Source organism: Lissotriton vulgaris, chromosome 6, assembly GCF_964263255.1.
Source record: "Lissotriton vulgaris chromosome 6, aLisVul1.2, whole genome shotgun sequence".
Classification (NCBI taxonomy): domain Eukaryota; kingdom Metazoa; phylum Chordata; class Amphibia; order Caudata; family Salamandridae; genus Lissotriton; species Lissotriton vulgaris.
In genome coordinates, this window is record NC_141694.1 from 604,610,995 (window position 1) to 604,635,805 (window position 24,811).

Sequence of the window (24,811 nt, forward strand, 5' to 3'; positions counted from 1 at the left end):
AGCGTTCTGCCCGCTACCGCCTGGTCCTGGAACAGCCAATGTTTGTCCGACTCCCACCGGCTCCATTCCACCAGATAGCGAAGTTGGGCGGCCTGGAAGTATTTCCGCAAATCTGGTATCCCTAGCCCCCCAGATTCGGGCACCAGCGTAGCAATGGCCCTCTTAATCCGCGGTCTACGGCCCTGCCACACAAACCGCGCAATGGCCGACTGAGTCTCTGCAAGCCACCCTGTGGGGGGCTGGAGCGGCAACGCCCTAAACAGGTATAGCACCTGAGGCAGGAGGGTCATCTTTACTGCGGCCACCCTTCCGAGCAGTGACAACGTGCCCTTATCCCACCGGCCCAATTCCTCTCTGATTTTTGAGCTCAAAGCCGCATAATTGGCCGTGACCATCGCCGGGAGGGAGGGCGCCAACAGGATCCCTAAATACGGAATCTGGTCCCCGGACCAGCTCAGAGGATAAAGTCTCTGCAGTTCCGGTCTGGTGGCGCCGGTGAGCGAGATGTCAAGGGCAGCTGATTTCCCAAGGTTCACCTTAAAGCCCGCCACCGCGGCGAAGAGGTCCAATTCAGCAATGCAAGCCGGCAGCGACCTCCGCGGGTCATCGAGCATCAAAATGACGTCATCTGCATATAGACTGATCGCGTGGGGAAATTCGCCCATCTTGACCCCGGCAATGTCGGGGTTCTGCCGAACCCTTTGAGCAAACGGCTCCATATAAAGAGCAAAGAGCAAAGGGGACAGAGGGCATCCCTGTCTCGTGCCCCGCTCTATGGGGAAGGGCCGGGAACTGCCCCCGTTCACTCGGACCACCGCGGACGGGAACCGGTAGCAGTTGAAGATCAAGTGCCGGAACTTCTCGCCTATCCCGAACTTGCCCAAGACCTTCTCCAGGTAGGGCCAGTGCACCCTGTCAAACGCCTTCTCCGCATCTATGGAGAGGAGCATTCTTTCCCCGGGGATCCTGGAGGCTGTCTCAAGAATATGAGTCACCCTCTTTGTGTTGTCTACTGTCTGTCTACCAGGTACAAAGCCCGCCTGGTCCGGGTCGACCATGCCCGGGAGAAGAAGTGCCAGGCGCGCTGCCAATATGCTGGTGTACACCTTCAGGTCCGTATTCAGCAACGAGATAGGATGATAGGACCCACAGGCAGTCCTGTCCTTGCCCGGCTTCGGGATCACGGAGACCGTGGCTTGCAGAAACTCAGGGGGAATGGCGCCCAGCTCTGCGAACGTGTTGAAAAGGCGAGTCAACAGAGGCACCAGCTCATGACAAAAAGTTTTATAAAACAGAGGGATGAAGCCATCCGGGCCCGGGGCCTTGCCCGGCTTGAGCCGGGAGATCGCCGTGACCACCTCCTCGATACGGATCTCCCGTTCCAGGTACTGGGCCTGATCCGGTGTCAGCGAAGGGAGCTGCACCGACTCCAGATAGTCCGTCTCCATCTGGGCGCTCGCCTTTTAACCGGATTGTTCAGCCCTTTCACATTCAGAGTGACAACTTTAAGAGCCATCGAGGAGGGGAATCATGGAAACGCACCTAGGTGGGCGAGGCCCAGCAAGCAAGCGTAGAAGCCACTTCACAAAGCCCCAGCGCTCAGCAAACATAGATATCCCTACGGCACAGTACAATCCCCGAACCCCACAACCCCACAACTGAAGGAACCCCCCCTTCCCTTGGAACATCACAAACCCAACCCCACACCACTCCCAACTCCCAGCCCCCTCACCGACCCCCAAACTCAGAACACCCCCCTGCAATTCCCATTCCCGTTCCCTGCTTCTCAAACCAAAGAAAGAAGTCATTGTCCCAGTCCGGTCCTTTACGGACAAGGCCGTGGAAAGTCAGTTTAGTGGACGTCCAGCCACCAACACCTGCACTCGCCATCCCGCGCCACCCACCCCCAGAACCCCCGCACCTGCAATAAGAAAGGCTAATGCAGACTCCCCCCGGAGTAAGTTCAGGCCGTCAGGGCCACTTCACTGGTCGCCGTCACTCTGGAGGCCTCCTGAATGGCGGCCGACATGTCCGCCCGAATCGTGGGCGAGTCCGGTCGCTCCGGCGGCGGGGAGCGCCTCTCACCAGCCTACTGCCAACCGTCCCGAGTGCTGCGTCTGCGGCGCGGCGCCAGTGTGTCTGTATCCGATGCTGTTATGCCCAATACTGTGCAGACATCCTGAAGGGACCGGAGCTGGTGCAATATTCCGTTCCACCGAAAAATCAGGCGGAAAGGGTGTCCCCAAGAGTACTGAGTCCCCTGTTCCCGGAGGAAGTCCGTGGCGATTTTAAAGGATTTTCTTTTCTGCAGTGTGACCGTAGATAAATCCTGATAGAGGGCCACCGGGTGGTCTCGGAACCGGAAAGGCTGCTGCCGCCGTGCCTCGCGAAGGATCCGTTCCTTCAGGGGGAAGTCCGGCAGGAAGGCCAAGATGTCCGGGGGGGGCGCCGTGGCCCTGCGGGGGCGGCCCACTCTGTGCGCCCTGTCAATGCGAACCTGAAAATCTTCTGACTCCCCTAGAATTGAACGGAAGAGGGCCTCCAGGTATGCGGTCACGTCCTCTCCCTCCTCGCCGGACGGGACGCCCCGGACCCTGATGTTGTTCCGCCTGGACCAATTTTCGAGATCCTCGGCGTGGGCCTGCAGCTCGATCTGTTGCTCCCGCAGCCGCAGGACCTCTTGCTGCAGGTGGGTGATCTCCTCGTCTCTGGAGTGACCAGCTTCCTCTACGGTGTTGACTCGTTCTCCCAGGGAGTCCACCTCTCGCCGGATCTCGCGGACCTCCCTGGCCACCTTCTGCTTCAAAGTCTGAAAATCCTCCCGCAAGGAGCTAAACAGCGACTCAAGGAACGACCGCGTCACCGGGGGTTCACCGCCCTCAGCGCCCCTGGAAGGGGCCGGGGAGGTCGTGGTGGTTTGGCTCCCTCCGCTGCGTAGGGCTCCGCGTCCCAACATGTCCGGCAAAGTCCGATCACCCCTCCTTTGGCCCCTGGCGTTCGACATCCTGGCGGTGCGGGAGGCAACGATGGCCGTCGCTCGTCGAAGAGGTGACCAGTGCCAAGGCAGCTATACTCCGGCCAGAAAGCACCGTCACCCAGAGGTCCCAACCAAGGCCGGGCAGCCGGCCGGGGTTTACAAAATGGCCGCCCGTTACAGTCAATGGGCCAACGCCCAGGGAGTGAGGCCTACCCCTGTCGCGAGTCCAGTAGCGGAAAACCCCCGCCGGAGGGCAGGCTCTCGGGGCGAAGGCAGTCGGGGTCGGCACTCCTAGTCGAAGAACAGCTCCGGGGACGCAACACCACTCCTCCACAACCAGGGCTTGGCCGGGACAGCCGTACGATGTAAGGACTCTCCAAGCCCCGGTCTTGCGTAGCGGCCGGGGGCCGGCTCCGCCTCCGTCGATCTCCTCCGCTCGGCTCCGCTCTCTCCAATTTCCTCCGTTTGGCTCCGCTCCGCCGGCGAAGCCTCCGCCGGCACCCACTCGGCCACTGCGGCTCAGACACTCTAACGGGACACCACAGGCAGCAGAGCACACCGCCGAGACCCCAAGCCTGGAAGCCTCGCGGCCTCCGGATCGCACACCAGCCGCCCAGCGGGCTCCGCCCCGGGCTATCTCGGACAGAATCGCACCTCCGGCGGGGAAGTCAAGGCTCAAGAACCACTCCACACCACCACCGGGGTCACCAGGCGCAGTCACCGCTTGATCCGGGGGGGAATCAGCGGTTACGAGCGGTGCAGGGTTTCAGGGGCATGGGAGCTCTCGGCAAGTGCGACCTCTCAGCCCGCCATCTTGGCCACGCCCCCCCACCGAATCATTTTAAAGCATTTCCCCCCAAAAAATTTCAACAAATAAAGTAAAAAAAAAAAAAAAAAAACTAATTGGCTTATAGGTTTATTTCCCACACACATACCTGTCACAGACAGAACATAAGTCAGAGCACCAAAATAAAAATGCCCCCCCCAATCCCCAGTAATGAATTAGAAAACTAAAAAAAAGTGTCCCATGTCTTCAAACGGGGTCAGGTTTGAGCTGGTAAAGATTAGTGGTATAAGTGTTTGTGCAATATATGGAAGACAGGATGGATTTGTGTTTATGCAGGCAATGTTTGTTTTAGTATAACATAGACCAGTCTGAACTGGTATGCTTGTGTATGTTAAATAGTTATTACAAAAGTTCAAAAACGCGTGGAAGTCAGGTGTAACGTTTTGGTTACTTAGCAACACTGGTATGTGCATTTCCTATATTTATTTGTGCACTGAAGTTACAAAAGTTCCAACCATAACTGTTAAGGAAAATGAGGGAAAGAGCACCAATTACCAATAGAAAATAGCATTGGCAAAGGCGAAAGGTCTTTCCTTTGGTACCTATTGGCTTTGTCAATAATATTTAGAGATGCTGTTCACCATGGGTACTCACAAAGATTTCGCAGGGGTCAGAAAGTATGGCCTGTAGTGCGGCTGAGGGCTGCACTGATGCCAGCAGCAGGGTGGGGGTCAGGGGACAGGTGTATGTAAAAAGTGGGTGTAAGTGGAATTAAGAAAGTACATGATGTGGACTGAGTCATGGAGTTCCGTCAAGGGTTCCATTCCATACTGCCCTTAAATTATGCACATTGGGCCATATGTAGGTAATCCCATTTTACTGATTCTAAAATACCGAATTTTCCCGATTCTGTATTTTAGAATCGGAAAAAAGGAATGTAGGTAAAAAAAATCGGTAAAACATACTGAATCGGTAAAATTCGGAAATTCCGATTTGGTATTTACCGAATCAGTATTTACAGAATCTGTAATATCCGATTTGGTAATACCCATTCATCCCTATGTGCCCCCAGGCCCATAGGAATAAATTGGAATTACCGAATTGGTATTTACCGATTCGAAAAATACCGATTCAGTAAATACCGAATCAGAGATACAAAATACAACCAATTGTGCTTGTCAACCAATCAGGTTCATCCACCACACCCCACAACAAAGCAACAGAGCAACCAACCAATCAAATGCATCTTCCCCACCCCACAACCAGGAAGTGGCCACGCCCATGCAGGTTCAGAGTAACTGAACATTTTGGAGAGCTGTGAGACACTGAGCAACTGGCTGCCTTGAGCTGAGCTGAAGTGAATGATGGAATCCCAGGACTCACAGAGAGAAGGAGAAGAGCACAAAAGAAAACTAAAATTCAGCACAGCTGAACTGCAGGTGCTGGTGGAGAAGGATGTGAGGCACCACACCCAGCTATTTGGACAACAGTCTCTGCAGGTTGCAGAGGCTGTGAAAAGGAACACCTGGCTGGGAATCCAATCAAAGGTGAATGCCATCAGGGTCAGAAAGATCAGAAAGTATTGCTATTGTTAATGACCATGGTCGCACACAACACAATGATAGATTATTGCTGCATTAAGAGCAGCATTGGGTGCTATTGCTGGAGTCAGCTGGACACAGGACAGCACAAACTGTCTCGATTAGTTACTGCTACCCTGTATAGCAGGAATAGCCTCCAGAGTTGCTCTTATCTGCTGCCTCTAAGGAAGTATGCACTGAGCTGGCTTGTTCCTGCCACTCCCAAGGCAGCAGTCAAAACCGTTGTTGGTAAATTCAGCCCCTAGAGCAGCAGACACTGCTGTTGCTGGTAGTTGTTGCTCTGAAGGCACCAAACACCACTATGGTAGTTACCTGCCACCCATGGGAGAGATTGTCTGCTATTTCTAATGTTAGCTGATAGCAGAGCATTGCTATTGTTGGTTATCACTGCCCTACAACAGCTATGGCTGGTGCCCATTTCTTCCAGGACAGTAAACACCGCTACTGCTGATGGTGTCTTACATGAGGCATGTTTTTCTGTGCGGTGTGGGTTGTGGTGAGAAGAGTTTTAATGGGATCCTCTCTCTCTCTCTCTCTCTCAATATATATATATATATACACACACACACACACACACACCCACCCACGCACACTCACTCACACACACACACACACACACACACACAGAACTCATGGTGGAGGATATTAACAAATGTCTGTCTCCTAGATCAAAATCAACAAAAAGGCACAGGAGAAAATGAAACTTAACGTCAGGGGAACATAAAGCCTTAAGAGAATTTGACCCACAAATCATAATAAAAGCGTCCGACAAGGGCGATAATATCATCATCCAGGATGTCAATGACTATATAGAGGAAGCAATAGTAACAATGGGGGGAGGTAGAGTATAGAGATAGGATTCTCACTCCACGGGCACTGATAATTAAACAAGAAGAATCCTACTACGAGTGCAGACCCCAGGGATGGGGGACACTCAGTGTTGTGAAAAATACCCCTCACACACTACAGGCCCCTTGGTGTCATGCTTCATCATTTGGGTCTTCGCATCCCACTAGAGGGATGCGGCGTGCTACGACCAGCGACTACGCGGGAGCACTGTCAGAGTTGACTATGTGTGGTGTGTGTAAGGTGTAAGTGATGGGGTATTTGAGGATGTGAGTGAAGGGTGTGGTGAGAGTTAAAAAGTACCTGGCTAGTAGGTTCTAAAAAAACTTTATTCAAGACCTCAAGCTGGTACTACTAAAATAAGTGCAAAGTGAGGTTAGTTGTCTTTATTATGGACATTACCTCTGGTGTGCGTCGACATGTTTCGGAACTGGTGTTCCTTCTTCAGGACGGGGGCACAACTTCCCAACCCTACTCACGTTTTTTTACAAAAAAGACTTTTTGTCTAGGAATTAAAAGAAAAGTGACAATATTTACAGTGAAGAAAAAAGGCTATAGTGTGCCTACAGCGGTATTGGTTCATGCAGTTGCATGACCTACAAAAGAAAAAGAAAAAGTAAGTGAATTTGGTCGCCACAGAGGGCTGGCTCAAACAGGTGCAGTCACCTGGAGCCCCAAATGGTTAAATGAACCTGTAAGGGAAAAGGACAGACATAACACACTACACAAAAGACACACAGTAGGTAATGATGGTTCTGTGAAACATACTCATTGTTAATGATTTATCCTGCTTCATGAGCATATCCAGAACGTCAGGGTGGGATGATGGATTCGTAATCTATGTGGGCAAAGAGATGGTTTCAGTATCCTTTACTCACTGTTAGGGTCGTGCTTGGTTGATCTCTGACAGTTTATCTATTTAATACTCACAAAAGAGATTGCCTCCTTCTACCACCCAGCGCTGCTCCGCTGATAATGGCTAGCGTGTGGGGCCCTATCATATATAGGCCTAGAAATGCTGATTGGTCGCTTTCTAATTCGTTAATTATCGGATGTGAGGCATAGTCCATATATGGAGAATCCGCCCTTGCGCCTATCAGAATGATCGCCACATTCCCGTAGTGACACGCTTCGATGTGAGCATGTCAGATAGAGTGGTATCTGTAGAGCTCACTCAGCGCATGCGTATTGTCCGATCTCACGGCTGAAAGCGGTTACTTAGGACGCATGTGTCCATATGGATCGCTACACTCCCATGGTGACACGCATCGCTCTGAGCATGTTGAATAGAGTGGTGTCGGTAGACCTCACTTAGCGCATGCGCAATCCGATCGCACGCCTGAAAGCGGTTGCTTAGGACCTATGCGTGTGTTAGTGGCGGCGTTTCTACGCATGCGCGGTGTTCGATTGTAGTGTTCTGAAGGCACATGAACAAGAGGCTTTGAAATAAAAGCGATTCCTATTGATATTAAAAAATAAAGACGAGACGAAGGAATCCAAGTGCCCTCTGTTGATCTAGAAATATTTAGAAATATTTCCTTTGTCTTTATAATTAGTTAGAAGTGGGTTTAAAATTCGGGGAATCCAGGCTAGTTACTTTAGGGCGGTACTTAAGGCATCTTTTTGGATAGACCTGTGAGTGATTAATAGGGACATATGGTCTTAGAGAGAAGGACAACCCAAACCTTTCTATACCAATCAGGTGTTAGTTTGCCAAGGACATGTCTTTCCAAGAGACAAAAGACAGCCCAAGTCGTTGCATACTCTTCAAAATTTATAGTTGATCTGCATCAGTTTACGCCAGACAGATGGCCCCATGGAATATCATCATTTAGCCCCCCGATGTGAGTGTTCAAACAGAAAACCCATCGTTGTTCTTTTTGAAACAGGCCAGTTTCGGATTGTAAACGTTCAATTATTGTCCAACGTAAATCATTGATACAATTTTGTTGTTCCAGGAAGTGAGACACCATTTTAGTAGTTGTTTTTTTACAGCGTATGTTGCTCTTGTGTTCTCCTATTCTCACTTTTACAGGTCTGGTAGTCATGCCTATATATTCTAGGCCACATGGGCATGTTATCATATAGACAACATTTTTCGTGTTGCAATTGGTAAATTGCCGTTGCTCCCATGATGTACCGTTTCTGAAAGTTAAGATCTTGCTTTTTTGAGTTAGATGGCAACTACTGCAATCTCCACATGGGAAATGTCCTTGGACTCCAATGGTGGTCTGTCTGCCACTTGGATTTTGCCGGGGTCTGGTATGTACCAGTATTTCTTTGATATTTCTACCCCTGCGATGTGCATACATTGGTTTCTCGAAATCCATACTTCCGCAGTTCAGTATCCTCCAATGTTTGTTTATCACTTTTGATACCTCGTTAGACATGGTCGTATAGGTCGTGACACATATCGGTCTTTTGTTCAATTCTTTGTCCTGTGTATTGTCTTCGAGGAGTGCGTCCCTGTGATTGTTCCTGGCCCGTTTCATTGCCCTATCGATGGTTCTGACAGGGTAATGTCTTTGTATTAATTTCGTTTTCAGATCTTTTGCCTGTGTATTAAATTGGTTCAATTCTGTACAATTACGTCGGAGATGCAGAAATTGGCCATACGGTAGGTTCTCCCGTAGGTGTCTGGGATGAAAGCTGTCGTACCGTAGTAAGCAGTTTCTGGAAGTGGGTTTGAAATGAGTTGAGCTTTTCAGTCTACCATCCTCTGCATATATGTTTAAATCCAGGAAAACCATTGATGTGCTAGAGACAGCACTCGTGAATTTCAGATACCTATTTTGGTTATTTAGCCACGTCACAAATTTGGAGGCACTATCCAGATCTCCATCCCAAACGATGAAAATGTCGTCTATATACCTTTTCCAGGTATTGATCTGGGAGTGGTATGGGTTGTCACTATGTAGGATTCTGTGCTGTTCCAGGTGGTGGACGTACAAACCAGCCAAACTTGGAGCAAAAGTACTGCCCATGCTCGTCCCATGGGTCTGTAAGTATATGGTCTGGTTGTATTGAAAGAAATTCTCTTTCAAAGCCAGAGAGATACACTCCAGCACTAGATTCCTTGGGGTTTGGTATTTCCATGTGTTGCTAAAGAGTACTTCCTCTATGATTTGCAGTGTTTCTTCATGAGGAAGGCTGGTGTATAAACTCTCTACGTCGAGGCTTAGTAGGAGTTGTTTTGATGGATCAAAGACCTTGTCTTCAAGTAGTTGTAGTACTGACTTGGTATCTACGAATCAGAATTGGGGGCATGGTGGAAGAAGGCTTAGCCCATGACTGGCTGAGTAAAAAAGAGGCGGAGTTTTTTCAACAACCATCACCACGAACACCCTACTTTTACTGCATCCCAAAGATTCATAAAAGTATCAACAACCCACCAGGAAGACCGATTGTCTCTGGGATCGGCTCCATCCTGGAGCCCCTATCAAAATTTGCGGATGCGTTTCTCCGTCCTCTAGTACAATCTACCAGTACCTATCTAAAAGATACCAAGTCAGTACTACAACTACTTGAAGACAAGGTCTTTGATCCATCAAAACAACTCCTACTAAGCCTCGACGTAGAGAGTTTATACACCAGCCTTCCTCATGAAGAAACACTACAAATCATAGAGGAAGTACTCTTTGAAAGAGAATTTCTTTCAATACAACCAGACCATATACTTACAGACCCATGGGACGAGCATGGGCAGTACTTTTGCTCCAAGTTTGGCTGGTTTGTACGTCCACCACCTGGAACAGCACAGAATCCTACATAGTGACAACCCATACCACTCCCAGATCAATACCTGGAAAAGGTATATAGACGACATTTTCATTGTTTGGGATGGAGATCTGGATAGTGCCTCCAAATTTGTGACGTGGCTAAATAACCAAAATAGGTATCTGAAATTCACGAGTGCGGTCTCTAGCACATCAATGGTTTTCCTGGATTTAAACATATATGCAGAGGATGGTAGACTGAAAAGCTCAACTCATTTCAAACCCACTTCCAGAAACTGCTTACTAAGGTACAACAGCTTTCATCCCAGACACCTAAGGGAGAACCTACCGTATGGCCAATTTCTGCGTCTCCGACGTAATTGTACAGAATTGAACCAATTTAATACACAGGCAAAAGATCTGAAAACGAAATTAATACAAAGACATTACCCTGTCAGAACCATCGACAGGGCAATGGATCGGGCCAGGAACAATCACAGGGACGCACTCCTCGAAGACAATACACAGGACAAAGAATTGAACAAAAGACCGATATGTGTCACGACCTATACGACCATGTCTAACGAGGTGTCAAAAGTGATAAACAAACATTGGAGGATACTGAACTGCGAAAGTATGGATTTCGAGAAACCAATGTATGCACATCGCAGGGGTAGAAATATCAAAGACATACTGGTACATACCAGACCCCGGCAAAATCCAAGTGGCAGACAGACCACCATTGGAGTCCAAGGACATTTCCCATGTGGAGATTGCAGTAGTTGCCATCTAACTCAAAAAAGCAAGATCTTAACTTTCAGAAACGGTACATCATGGGAGCAACGGCAATTTACCAATTGCAACACGAAAAATGTTGTCTATATGATAACATGCCCATGTGGCCTAGAATATATAGGCATGACTACCAGACCTGTAAAAGTGAGAATAGGAGAACACAAGAGCAACATACGCTGTAAAAAAACAACTACTAAAATGGCGTCTCACTTCCTGGAACAACAACATTGTATCAATGATTTACGTTGGACAATAATTGAACGTTTACAATCCGAAACTGGCCTGTTTCAAAAAGAACAACAATGGGTTTTTCCGTTTGAACACTCACACTGAGGGCCTAAATGATGATATTCCATGGGGCCATCTGTCTGGCGTAAACTGATGCAGATCAACTATAAAGTCTGAAGAGTATGCAACGACTTGGGCTGTCTTTTTTCTCTGGGAAAGACATGTCTTTGGCAAACTAACGCCTGATTGGTATAGAAAGGTTTGGGTTGTCCTTCTCTCTAAGACCATATGTCCCTATTAATCACTCACAGGTCTATCCAAAAAGATGCCTTAAGTACCGCCCTAAAGTAACTAGCCTGGATTCCCCGAATTTTAAACCCACTTCTAACTAATTATAAAGACAAAGGAAATATTTCTAAATATTTCTAGATCAACAGAGGGCACTTGGATTCCTTTCGTCTCGTCTTTATTTTTTAATGTCAATAGGAATCGCTTTTATTTTCAAAGCCTCTTGTTCATGTGCCTTCAGAACACTACAATCGAACACCGCGCATGCGTAGAAACGCCGCCACTAACACACGCCTAGGTCCTAAGCAACCACTTTCAGGCGTGCGATCGGATTGCGCATGCGCTAAGTGAGGTCTACCGACACCACTCTATTCAACATGCTCAGAGCGATGCGTGTCACCATGGGAGTGTAGCGATCCATATGGACACATGCGTCCTAAGTAACCGCTTTCAGCCGTGAGATCGGACAATACGCATGCGCTGAGTGAGCTCTACAGATACCACTGTATCTGACATGCTCACATCGAAGCGTGTCACTACAGGAATATGGCGATCATTCTGATAGGCGCAAGGGCGGATTCTCCATATATGGACTATGCCTCACATCCGATAATTAACGAATTAGAAAGCGATCAATCAGCATTTCTAGGCCTATATATGATAGGGCCCCACACGCTAGCCATTATCAGCGGAGCAGAGCTGGGTGGTAGAAGGAGGCAATCTCTGGCGGATTTTGTGAGTATTAAATAGATAAACTGTCAGAGATCAACCAAGCACGACCCTAACAGTGAGTAAAGGATACTGAAACCATCTCTTTGCCCACATAGATTACGAATCCATCATCCCACCCTGACGTTCTGGATATGCTCATGAAGCAGGATAAATCATTAACAATGAGTATGTTTCACAGAACCATCATTAACTACTGTGTGTCTTTTGTGTAGTGTGTTATGTCTGTCCTTTTCCCTTACAGGTTCATTTAACCATTTGGGGCTCCAGGTGACTGCACCTGTTTGAGCCAGCCCTCTGTGGCGACCAAATTCACTTACTTTTTCTTTTTCTTTTGTAGGTCATGCAACTGCATGAACCAATACCGCTGTAGGCACACTATAGCCTTTTTTCTTCACTGTAAATATTGTCACTTTTCTTTTAATTCCTAGACAAAAAGTCTTTTTTGTAAAACAACGTGAGTAGGGTTGGGAAGTTGTGCCCCCGTCCTGAAGAAGGAACACCAGTTCCGAAACATGTCGACGCACACCAGAGGTAATGTCCATAATAAAGACAACTAACCTCACTTTGCACTTCTTTTAGTAGTACCAGCTTGAGGTCTTGAATAAAGTTTTTTTAGAACCTACTAGCCAGGTACTTTTTAACTCTCACCACACCCTTCACTCACATCCTCAAATACCCCATCACTTACACCTTACACACACCACACATAGTCAACTCTGACAGTGCTCCCGCGTAGTTGCTGGTCGTAGCACGCCGCATCCCTCTAGTGGGATGCGAAGACCCCAATGATGAAGCATGACACCAAGGGGCCTGTTGGTGTGTGAGGGGTATTTTTCACAACACTGAGTGTCCCCCATCCCTGGGGTCTGCACTCGGAGTAGGATTCTTCTTGTTTAATTATATAGAGGAAGCCACCAGACAAATCTCAAATAAGGTTCACTATGAGCGTCTAGACAAAAATCCAATGGAAACATGGACACAAGCATACCACATCATAACGTCATATTTCTCCGAATTCAATTGCTTAACAGTGTCATTGACTCCTCATACCCAAGGCATGAATTAAGGTACACCATTTGCGGGTTCTCGATCTTTAAAAAACCAGCACAGGTCTCGCAAATATTATCTAGAACTCCTGATAGACGTAATAAAACCCACAAAATGGTCCAACACAACTAATCCAAGTTTCTCAATTACAATGAAAGCCCATATGTGGTATGTGGTATCCGTCTAAAGACCTCTTCACTTATAGGTGTTGGAGGTCTGTGGGTAATTGCTCTGTCTGCCCACAGACCTCCAACACCTCACACATTGAGAAATATGACGTTTCCCTCATCGTTGCTTAGCATGATACATGTATCTCTTTCTTCGAGAACTACAAAATGGCGATTGCTTACGTCACCTTGTAGTTCTAAATGTCTCGCGTTATGATGCCCGGCACAACAACGCGTTCATTATGGAGTGACTCTCCACAACTTTCTAATCTACTGGGCCTGCGTATACGCTCATCAGATTAATGATTTGAAAGAAACTTTGTCATTTGCCATTGTGATTGTGGAGTTTTTTCGTTTTCGGGCTCTGGACTACCGAATGACGCATGCTGACGTCATTCGGTAGTTTAGTGATCTCGTGAGAGCACGCTCGCAGAAATAACTTTGACACACTACTAGCTACTTTATACACACGAATTGCTTTACAATCAAAGTACAGCATTCTGAAAGGAATATAATGCTAAACCTGGTTTTTGTTTGTTTGTTTTTCGTAGATATAGAACTAACAAGCATAAATAAGTGATCTCATTCTGTAGTTCTCAAGTATTCCGAGATTACGCTCGCATAACAACTAGGTATTTTAAATACACTAATTGCTTTGCTACCAAAGTACAGCATTTTGAAAGAAATATAATGCTGAACCACTTTTTCTGTTCTGTTGTTCTGCCAAAATATAGAACTATAGAGCATAAACGAGTGATCTCATTCTGTAGTGCTCTAACATCGCGAGATTACGCACGCAATACAACTTGGATGGCCCTCTAGCCCTCTAGCCTAACAGGCAAGTGATTGGTCACCTTTTAGGAGGGTACATTTGAATAGGTTATTGGAAGCTGTCAATTGGTGCTTCTGTTCTATAGGCATCAGCCATTGGCCATTACTGTTTAGAGACATGATTGGTCCAGTTGTTAAAGCAGCCACTATTTAAGCACGGCCAACTGTCCAGGCGTTGCCTCCCCCTGACTCAGGATCCGCCAGAGGCAACGACGAACAGGTAGGTTTGGTGTTTTTCTGCTGGTTTCCCGCTTTTTTCACCAACTCTTCTCAAAAAAACTCTTTTTTCTTTTTAAACTGTTTCTCTAGTTCTACTAGATGTGAGCCCCTACAGTTGGGACTTAGTTTCTGTACGTAGAATTCAGACTAAGAGATGTTGCAAAGGTTACTTACAGTTATAACCCTATAACCTGGATTGAGGATTACCCTTTAGCTTTTTCATCTCTTTGGCAATATGGTAACTTTGTTGTCCTTCCTCCTTAGGTGAGCCTTTTTTTGCACTGATGGGGGTTTATTGGGGTACTTAAGGATATGAGGGAAATATTTTTGGTGGCTACTTAGCTAAGCTACGAAAGACAACACTGATTGGTCCAAGGTTTATGCTGAGCCACTTTTTTCCTCATACCTTTAGAGCGGGGCCTCCTAATTTCCTGAGCCTGGTCCAGGAGAGGTGAGGTCTAGTCTCCGGGCGACCCGGGTGAGTGGAAATTTATTAATTCTTCCCTTAATATTGGTGTATAGCATTCAACTCTCACACAGTATTTCTTATATGGTGTTTTGTTGTTTCAGGTGTGAGACATTTCGGATTGACACGGAGAAAAGAATAACTATTTTTCCGGTCAAATATATCCTTTTTGTATATTCTAATCACTACTCTTTTTGAATTACACTTGCAGTAGCATTAAAAATTAAAGAACCAAGGCCCTGAAGAAAGCCTAGGGTACTGCCCTGAAGGCTGAAACATGTTGGCCCCTAGACAGTTATTTGTTTGAAAATGTATTTTCATGCACTGTTCCTGGTTTTAATTAGGAAGAGGCCATTTTCCATTAAAAATTTCCCTTTTGTTCTCTATCCTATTTTAACTCACCACTTCAATACACTTTTTTGGTTTTTGCACTGCACCGTTTCCCATCATACATTGTTATCTACATGGTCCTGGAGTGATTGTGGGTCGGAACCCAACTCCGACCGGTGGTTGGTAGAAACGTCTCAATGATCAAGAGACACACCATCCCGAAGGGTGACCAGATGATAGTATTGAGCAGAACAAAACTTTGATGGGAATCCTATGTTTGTTTACTGGTTTCACCCACAATCACTATTTGGTTCTGTGTGCACTGTTTGAATGCCTAAATTAGTAGCTAGTTAGCCCTGGTACTCAATGGACTTGTAAGCTACTGTTACCCTTCAATAGAGGTTCCCTTTTTTCCTCTTCTTAAGACCCCTAGGTTTTCATGTAGTAAATGACCATTTTTACTGACAGACTGTTTGAACGGAAATCTGTGGGCTCTCGGTATCTCATTTGCCCAATTCCACATTGCTAAATCCGGGAAATCCTCAGCAAAAAGTTCCTGCACAAACTTCCGAGCATCTGTCCCTTCTGATGCTTCTGGTATTCCCAATACCCTAAGGTTATTTCGACGTAGCCGGTTTTCTGACTCCACTATTTTTAATTGCATATCATCCCATTGGGATACTATCATGTCTATATCAGCTCTTTGCACCACCACTTCATCCTTTAGAGTGGGGATACGTCCTTCCGCTGCATTCATTCTGTCGGTAAATTCATTGCACGTCTATGCAATTCTCCTGACCGTATTTTGAAGTTTGCGGCAGGCAGTGTGTGCCTTCTGATTTTCAATACGGGTCTCCGCCCTGTGTTCTAATATTGACTGGTGAATTGAAATCAGTGATACTTCATCAATATTTGGAGGCAAAGCTGTAGCTCCCAGCAGATGATCCTCAGCATCTTGTAATTCAGGTGTAGGCTGCAGGGAGAGAGGTATTTCCCACATCAAACTCTTGCATGTCCCAGCTTGAGTTGTCTCTGCCTTTGTTATCTTTTGCCCCTCTGAGTTATTCCACACTATAGTAGTATCTAAAAAATGTTCCTCCAATATTGAGTCCAGTGTTGAGTTGTTATGCTCACTCCCCAAACTGGTTATGGACCCCTCTAAGGACTCCCCTTTCAGTCCTCCCTCTAGATCCTCATCTGATGCATCCGATGGGGCTGAAAGCGGATAGAAATGTTCACCAGAATCACTCTTACCACTGGATTTAATTTCTTTCACTGTATTCAATCCTAGCTCTGTATCATGGCTTTAACGGGAATCAGGGGCCTGATGGTCTGAATCTTCAGCAGCTTTCTCCTGACTTTGTGCTATTGGCTCTACCAGTTTTACCACCTTCTCCAATTGTTGACCAGGCAAATCTTCTCCTTCTGGTTGTTGGGGGATTAATTGACTCCCTAGCTCTTGTTGGTGCACAACCTTATATGTCGTTTTAGTTTTTTCTTTCCTAGCTGTTGCAAACATTTGAGATAATTTCTTATTTTTCCCCTCACTCAGGTGTTCGTCCGCGTAATTAGGGCAATTTAACTCTCCTACTGCCCCCTCCATAGATTTTTTCTTAATGCTTGCTTCTGTCTGTAGATCCTGTGAATTATTGCCCACCGGGGTGTCCGATATCCCTCTGCTTTTCCGCCATATCCAGTTTTTGCTGGCATTTTAAGGTATCCTTCTTATATAATACCACTGAAACTTTAAAGCTTTCAGTCTGGTATGTGCACTGTTTTATACCTGGGGCCGTGCTTTTGTTTACTGATAACGCCAATCCTCGAATTGCTAAATAAATCGGAACCGGCTCACCCCCTGTGCACTCACCCTTCTTTTTTCCCTACAGCCCCTTAGATTCACAGTAGTCCTGATTTATGTAAGCTGCAATCCCCGCTTCGCTCCTTCCACCGGCTTTGGCACCTGAATACTGCCTGGCACGGCGTCCTCGGTTGGCTTTTATGCTGCTAATCAGCTGACACACCTCCCGGGAGCTCCACCCGGCAAATCACGCTTCACTCCTTCCAACTGCTTGGATGCGCCTGAATACTGCCTGCCGCGGCGTCCTCCGTCGGCCTCTGTGGAACTGGCCAGCTGACACGCCTCGGGCAGCTTAACCTGGCCTCACTCCCGGTTTCAATCTTCAAACTTCAGTTTCGATGCTCGGTGTTCTCAGTTCCAGCTCCAGCACCATTCCGTTTCTTTCCCCTGCTTTTCATGTACAGTGCTTGAAATCTGCTCAGCTATGCGTTGCTGTGAACCACTTTGATAGTCATCCGTACAAACTCTTCAAAGGTCTCCGCATTTGATTTTTTCCACAAACAGAGAGGAGGCCATCTTTTTTCCAAGGTGCACAGGCTTTTTTGTTGAGCCCAGCAATGCTGAAAGTTTTGAATAAGGGACAAACACGTTTCTTGACATCGGAAATACAAGCTAAAGAATATTTGAACACTTTATGAAATATCTAAAATATATATGGAAACATTTGAAATATAGGGTAAAATAACAAAGCTCAAAGTCAGAGATGAGAATAAGTCTATGATCAGAGATTGTATATACGGTAGTATAATCAAAGCAATATGTATAATCAATATGTATAATCATACTATACATATATCTTCGTATTATTAATGTGCAGACATCCATGGAAATAGTATAATATGGAATATGGAAATGAACAGAGAGGAAACTGGGGCGTAAGTCTCTCCCTGTCTCAAGGGCCTTAAGCCCTTTTTCCAGAGAAGTGGGTGAAGGGTGGGTGGGTGAGGGGGGTGGATCACAGGGGGTGATGGGGGTGAAGAGGGGGGTGAGGGTTGGGGTCACTAAAGGGTGAGAAGTAAGGAGGGTTATAGGGGTTGCTGGGATAGAGGGTGGGGCCGAGCAAAATTCAAAAATGGATATCAGATGTATGCATATGTATATATAATGGAAAGTGCAGTACTTTGAAGAAATGTCAGAAATGTCGGTACTGGTTATTTAAGGTATTCACACTGTCAAAATATGGCTAAATATACGATCTGTTCATCAAATGTGGGTGGTCTAAATGATAAAGTGAAACGAGCAAGAGTTTTTGAGAAAATCACAATGTTGAATCCGGACGTGTTATGCTTACAAGAAACACATATTGCTTGGGGCAATAAAACTCTTCTTGAGTTTAGAGGGTACAATCTAGTGGTATGCTCTTCTCAAACCTCTACGACGAGAGGGGTGGCAATGTATGTCAAGCAACAAAGTGGGATGGCTCTCCGAGCATTATCTGATAAATGTCGTCAATAGGCAATAGCAGAACTGTCCCTGGGTTTAACGGTGGTGACTGTGTATGGGTAGATTCTGGATGATTCATTCATTTGGGAGGAATTGGAAATTGAGCTAGCCCACTGGCCGCGATCACTGATTATATGTGGCGACTTTAATTTACATTTAGATGGAGATAAGACTCTAAGCTCTTATGTAGGAAGGAAACCTAAAGTATATAGAGCACTCTCAGCTCTTAAGAATAGTCATGGTTTAATAGATGCCTGGCTAAAAAAACAACATAACGATCCAGGCTTTACATATTTCTCTCCCCCACATAAAAAATGTGTTTGATTAGATAATTTTTTGGCCCCTAGTCAAATGCTGGATAATCTGGATATAAAAAAAACTCCCAGAGCTGTATTCGGATCATAATCCGCTAATCCTGGAAGTTAAGGAGGTTCAGGGTATCAATAGACAAACTCTGCGGACTTTTGATAAAAAGTTATTATTAGATATAGAATTCTGTACTCATATTAAACATTGGACTCAAACATTCTTTGACTCTAACAGGTATAGTGCATCCCGAGTGGTGGAGTGGGATGCATTTAAGACCGCCCTGAGGGGCGAAGTGATCGGGTTTGTAGCTCATGCACGGAAAAAACATAAGATTTAGACGGAGCGACTTATCAATAATCTTTCCAAACTTGAATCAGAACATATTCAAATAAATAATAAAGGAGATTCAGGAATTAAATTGGCTGAGCATATGTGTAAATTAGCATTGGCTGAGATCAGTCAGTATTTTCAAGAGAAGGTGGCCCAAAAATTCCAGACGTATCGCAAAGAACTTTATGAATACGGAGAGACAACAGGGAGGTTACTAGCTTTAAGAACCAGACAAAGAAATGTTAGGAATAATATACTAAAAATGCAAGTTAAAAACGGTGCATTAGTATCAAATCCGTAGAAAATCATTGAAGTTTTCGAGGAATTCTATATTAGACTATATCAACCGAAGGACCAAGTACATCATGCAGATATAGATGATAATGATTTTATACTCCCTAAGGTAGACAATGATATATCCCAAGAATTAGAATAAGAAATCACTGTAGAAGAAGTACAGGAGGCTATGGGTTCTCTCTCATTATAAAATGCTCTCTTTACAAATATTGCCCCTTTTGCAAGATCTGTTTATTGATATTCAATATCATGGAATACCACCTGCATCATGACAGGATACAGATGTTATAGTTTTCTTAAAGAAGGGGAAACCCCCAGAACTTCCCTCTTCATATCATCCAATTTCACTCATTAATGCGGATGCCAAACTATACTCCAAAATTATAGCCACCCGATTACAAAAGACTGTAGTTGCACTTGTTTCACCATGGCAACATGGCTTTGTTCCTGGCTGGGGGACAACAGACCATATAAGGCGTGTAATCTCAATATTGGACATCGTGGAGGTAGAGAAAATAGATGTGGCTGTGGTCCTCCTGGACGCAGAGAAAGCTTTTGATCAGGTGGGGTGGCAATATTTGTGGCCAAATTGATTGAGAGAGGCTTTGGTTTGGGATTTCTCAAGGCAGTACAAGCCATGTACTATAAACTCCATGCAAGAATACAAATAATGGGCCACACATCTAGGAGGGTGAAGATAGAAAGGGGTACTCGCCAAGGCGGTCCTGTTTCCCCAATTTTATTTGCTTTTGATTTAGATCCATTTATAGTCCACATTTTAAATAGTCAATCGACTAAACCAGTAGTTACTCATAGGTATGAGACAAAAATTCTTGCATATGCAGACAACATTGCCATAAATTCATCAGCTCCACAGATGGCAATTACAGAAATAGAAATGATGGCAGAAAAATTTGGGAGGAAGTCTGGATATCTTTTAACTAAAGCAAAGACACAAATTATCTGTTCCTCCCAATGCTCGCTACAAGATTCTCGGGTAACAGAGACAGCAATATATTTAGGGGTCACTCAAACACCCAAAGTAACTAATCTCTGGGTGTTAAATTTTGATCCAATAATGGGTTCAATTAATAGGGAGTTGAGATGTATAGATTACTTACATCTTACAATAATAGGAAGGATCAATGTAATTAAAATGAAAATATTTCCTAAGATCTTATACCTATTTCGAGCTATCCCCTTGGACTTAGCAGCAAGTAAAATACATAAAAATTCAGGGGATGTTCTCAAATGTTATCTGGAGCTATGAAAAGATCCGCTGTGCATATAAATATCTGACCTTGCCAATTGAACGGGGGGCTGGATTGCCCCCAATATTCAGTTATACTATTGGGCTACCACCCTACAACAATTAGGTTTTCTCTATTATTTTGATAGTGGTAGAATTGATACTTCATCACTACCTACTATTTATCAACTGGCTATGGGGGAATCTGCAGTAGGATTATTTCAACGTCAAGATGATTTAAAAAAAATCAAAAGACAGGCTATAAATGTATAGAGAGTGCTATGAAAATCTGGAAAATATGTTAAAAAAAAGGAGATACACTAAGTATTCATCACTTTGGCAATCTGATTTTCTACGGCCGTTAGTATATGATGGTATGGGGAAATAAATGGGAACAGGCAGGGATTATTACAATTGCAGAGCTATACTCCAATCATGAATTGATGACGTTTATCGAATTAGTTCAAAGGTTCAACCTACAGCGAGATTCGTGTTTTAAATACCTAGAAGTACGTAATTGTATAAGAGGAATTTCTAAGGATTCTATCAGTTTAGTGCCAATGCCAATTCTGCAGATTATGGGCAACTCAAAGAATAGAATTAAAGATTTCTACCAAGATCTGCTGAAAAATATTCCGGACAATATGGAAAAAATAGAATTGAGCTGGATGAATAAGCTAAGTGATGGAGAGGTAGATATAGATATGGTGTTGGATAATCGGAATAAAGTTTTTATGTCTGCTAATTTGAAAGCTCAACAATTTAAAACAATTTATAATTTATACTATACTCCATCTAAACTTTTCAATTGGGGAAAAAGACAATCTGACGAATGTCCGAGATGTCAAACTGGTCCAGCAGATATGGTACATATGTTTTATTCTTGTAGAAAGTTAGATAAACTAAAAGAAGGGATGGAGATCTTTCTGCTTCAGTCACTGGGGAAAAACATAAGCTTTTCTCTACATTGATGCTATTGGGATATGACCGCAGGCTACGGTTAGATTTGATGCAGAGGGATTTAATGTTCTTAATAATAGCGTTTGTACATTTGTTGATTGCCACAGCATGGAAGGACCTTGAGCGCCTTACATTTCACCAATGGCTATATAGGTTTATATATATTGGGCATCAGGAAATTTCTTTATATAAATGAAGTGGTTTAAGAGCAATGAAAAGGGGCATGAACATCTGGGAGCCTTCAATTGTCTGGATGGGGGAACAGAACAGGCAAGGTATTGGTTAATTTAAGTAAGTGTAATCATCTGGAAGTGAGAGGTATTAGATAAAATGTTAAAATTTGATCAAATGTATGGTGCTGAGATTTGGGGCACCGCAGATAGCTCCTGCAGACAGCAGGAAGAAAATCGGTTTTGTAGAAAGCTGCTGAGTATCCCAATCTCGACCCCACAATATATTTGCCACAGCGAACTGAATTTAAATTACATATCTGATTTTATACGTGCATGCCCTGCTCTTTTTTGGATATCAGTTTGGAAGAACCAGGCAGACACATTCACACAAAACATCATAACAGATTGTTTGAAGTGCGAAAGGGGGATGGCCATTCCCTGGCTTTCTGGAATGTACCAGAGCTTATGCAGTGTTAATAAGGGTTCCATTTTCTTAAACCCTAGTGAAGTGGGAAATGTAAATAAAAAAGAACTTAGAAACGCGCTTTCTCCATCATATAGCACCACGAGAACTGTACTGGAATACAAGAAATCCTTTGTTTCCAGTTATATGGCTAATAAGCGGCACTGATACCCTCTACCGAGTTATCTCACTCTGCCTATGAGTCATTGGGAAAGGAGCCTCCTTTTCCGCTTGAAGGCTGGGACAGTAACATTTGCATTGTGTTTCCCTATGGGTTATCACTCGAAGCTTGATTCATTACCCTGCCCATATGACGGGGTGAGTGGTCAATCAATCCAACATTTCTTGTTTTTCTAAAAATTTTACATGAGATATATTAAGTGGCTTCTTCTCCCATTCTTTATTAAGAGTAGGTTTATTAGCCTGGCCTCTGCCTATTCACATATGCTTGCCTTAGATAATGAATAGTTGGTCTTTCGTCTAAGCACATTCCTGAGAATTGCTACCAGGGCACACAAGTCAATGCTTATGGATTGAGTTTTAACAAGGTACAGACAGTTCCTAATTAACTAATGGATTGGTTTATATATTAGCGACCTATTTATGATGAATTTTCGTTTTCATTTGCCATCTAAAAATATCATGTTATTGTGTTTATACAACTGTAATTCTTGCTATTATATATTGTTAAACTTTCTCTTTTAATCATTGTTGCACTTTTATGGATACATTGTTTATCCGAATAAAGGGGTCGATTAGGATGGCGGACGGAAGGACGACCGCCGGCCTGGAGTAGGCGGAAAATGCCTTTTTTCAGTCCGCCAGCCGCGGCCAGTCAGTCCGCCATATTAGGATGGGAAGCACTGTCAAATTTAAGTACGCCGCGGATGAACAAGCACCGCCACGTAAATACACCCGACCCCGTGGCGGATGTAGCCAATCCAGAGACACCGCCGTACGGAATGACGTCTCTGACCGTCCACGTAATCACAATGGCGTAAAAGATACTGCAAATCACAGCGGAAAAACCACCAGCCTGAACACGGCGGATTCACCACAGCGGAGAGGCAAAACATTGCAGAGAGATACCCACCACAGGCAGATCGCCGTCATGGACTCAGCTCTGCACGCATTTCCGCTCCTCTTCGTGCTCCACCACCAGCAAGTCATGGACCGTCGCCGACGACGACGCAGGTACGTAAACACACCAATCGCTGTCGGAAGGGGAGTACCTGCCGGGGCTGTGACGTGGGGAGGGGGAGGGGCATGTTGGGGACACAGCATTTACGATAGCACCAATATATCAACAATGCAAGGAGACAACCAGGAATGACACAGTGAATCCACTACCAAGGAATAACTTGCTTTATTGCACATAATAGGGGTTGCCTCCCAGAGTAGCCAGGAGCATGGGCACTAGATAGAACAGAACAGGTACATCTGAAGCAGCACATGAGAGGGGCAATGAGCATCAACAGTCCATGGTACAGAACAGGTACATCTGAAGCAGCACATGAGAGGGGCAACGAGCATCAACAGTCCATGGTACAGAACAGGTACATCTGAGGCAGCACATGAGAGGGGCACAGAGCATCAACAGTCCATGGCACAGAACAGAGCAGGTACATCTGAGGCAGCAGATCAGAGGGGATAAGTGCATCAACAGTCCATGGCTAAGAACAGGTACATCTGAGGCAACACATGAGAGGGGATAAGTGCATCAACAGTCCATGGCAAAGAACAGGTCCATCTGATGCAGAACATGAGAGGGGCAAAGAGCATCAACAGTCCATGGCACAGAACAGAGCAGGTACATCTGAGGCAGCACATCAGAGGGGATAAGTGCATCAACAGTCCATGGTACAGAACAGGTCCATCTGATGCAGCACATGAGAGGGGCACAGAGCATCAACAGTCCATGGCACAGAACAGAGCAGGTACATCTGAGGCAGCACATGAGAGGGGATAAGTGCATCAACAAGCCATGGCAAAAAACAGGTCCATCTGATGCAGCACATGAGAGGGGCACAGAGCATCAACAGTCCATGGCACTGAACAGAGCAGGTACATCTGAGGCAGCACATGAGAGGGGCAACGAGCATCAACAGTCCATGGTACAGAACAGGTACATCAGAGGCAGCACATCAGAGGGGCTAAGTGCATCAACAGGCCATGGCACAGAACAGGGACATGTGAGGCAGCACATGAGAGGGGCAACGAGCATCAACAGTCCATGGTACAGAACAGGTACATCTGAGGCAGCATATGAGAGGAGCAACGAGCATCAACAGTCCATGATACATAAAGGTACGTCAGAGGCAGCACATGAGAGGGGCAACCAGCATCAACAGTCCATTGTACAGAACAGGTACATCTGAGGCAGCACATGAGAGGGGCAACGAGCATCAACAGTCCATGGTACAGAACAGGTACATCTGAGGCAGCACATGAGAGGGGCAATGAGCATCAACAGTTCATGGTACAGAACAGGTACATCTGAGGCAGCACATGAGAGGGGCAACGAGCATCAACAGGCCATGTTACAGAACAGAGCAGGTACATCTGAGGCAGCACATGAGAGGGGATAAGTACATCAATAGGCCATGGTACAGAACAGAGTAGGTACATCTGAGGCAGCACATGACAGGGGATAAGTGCATCAAGAGTCCATGGAAAAGAACAGGTCCATCTGATGCAGC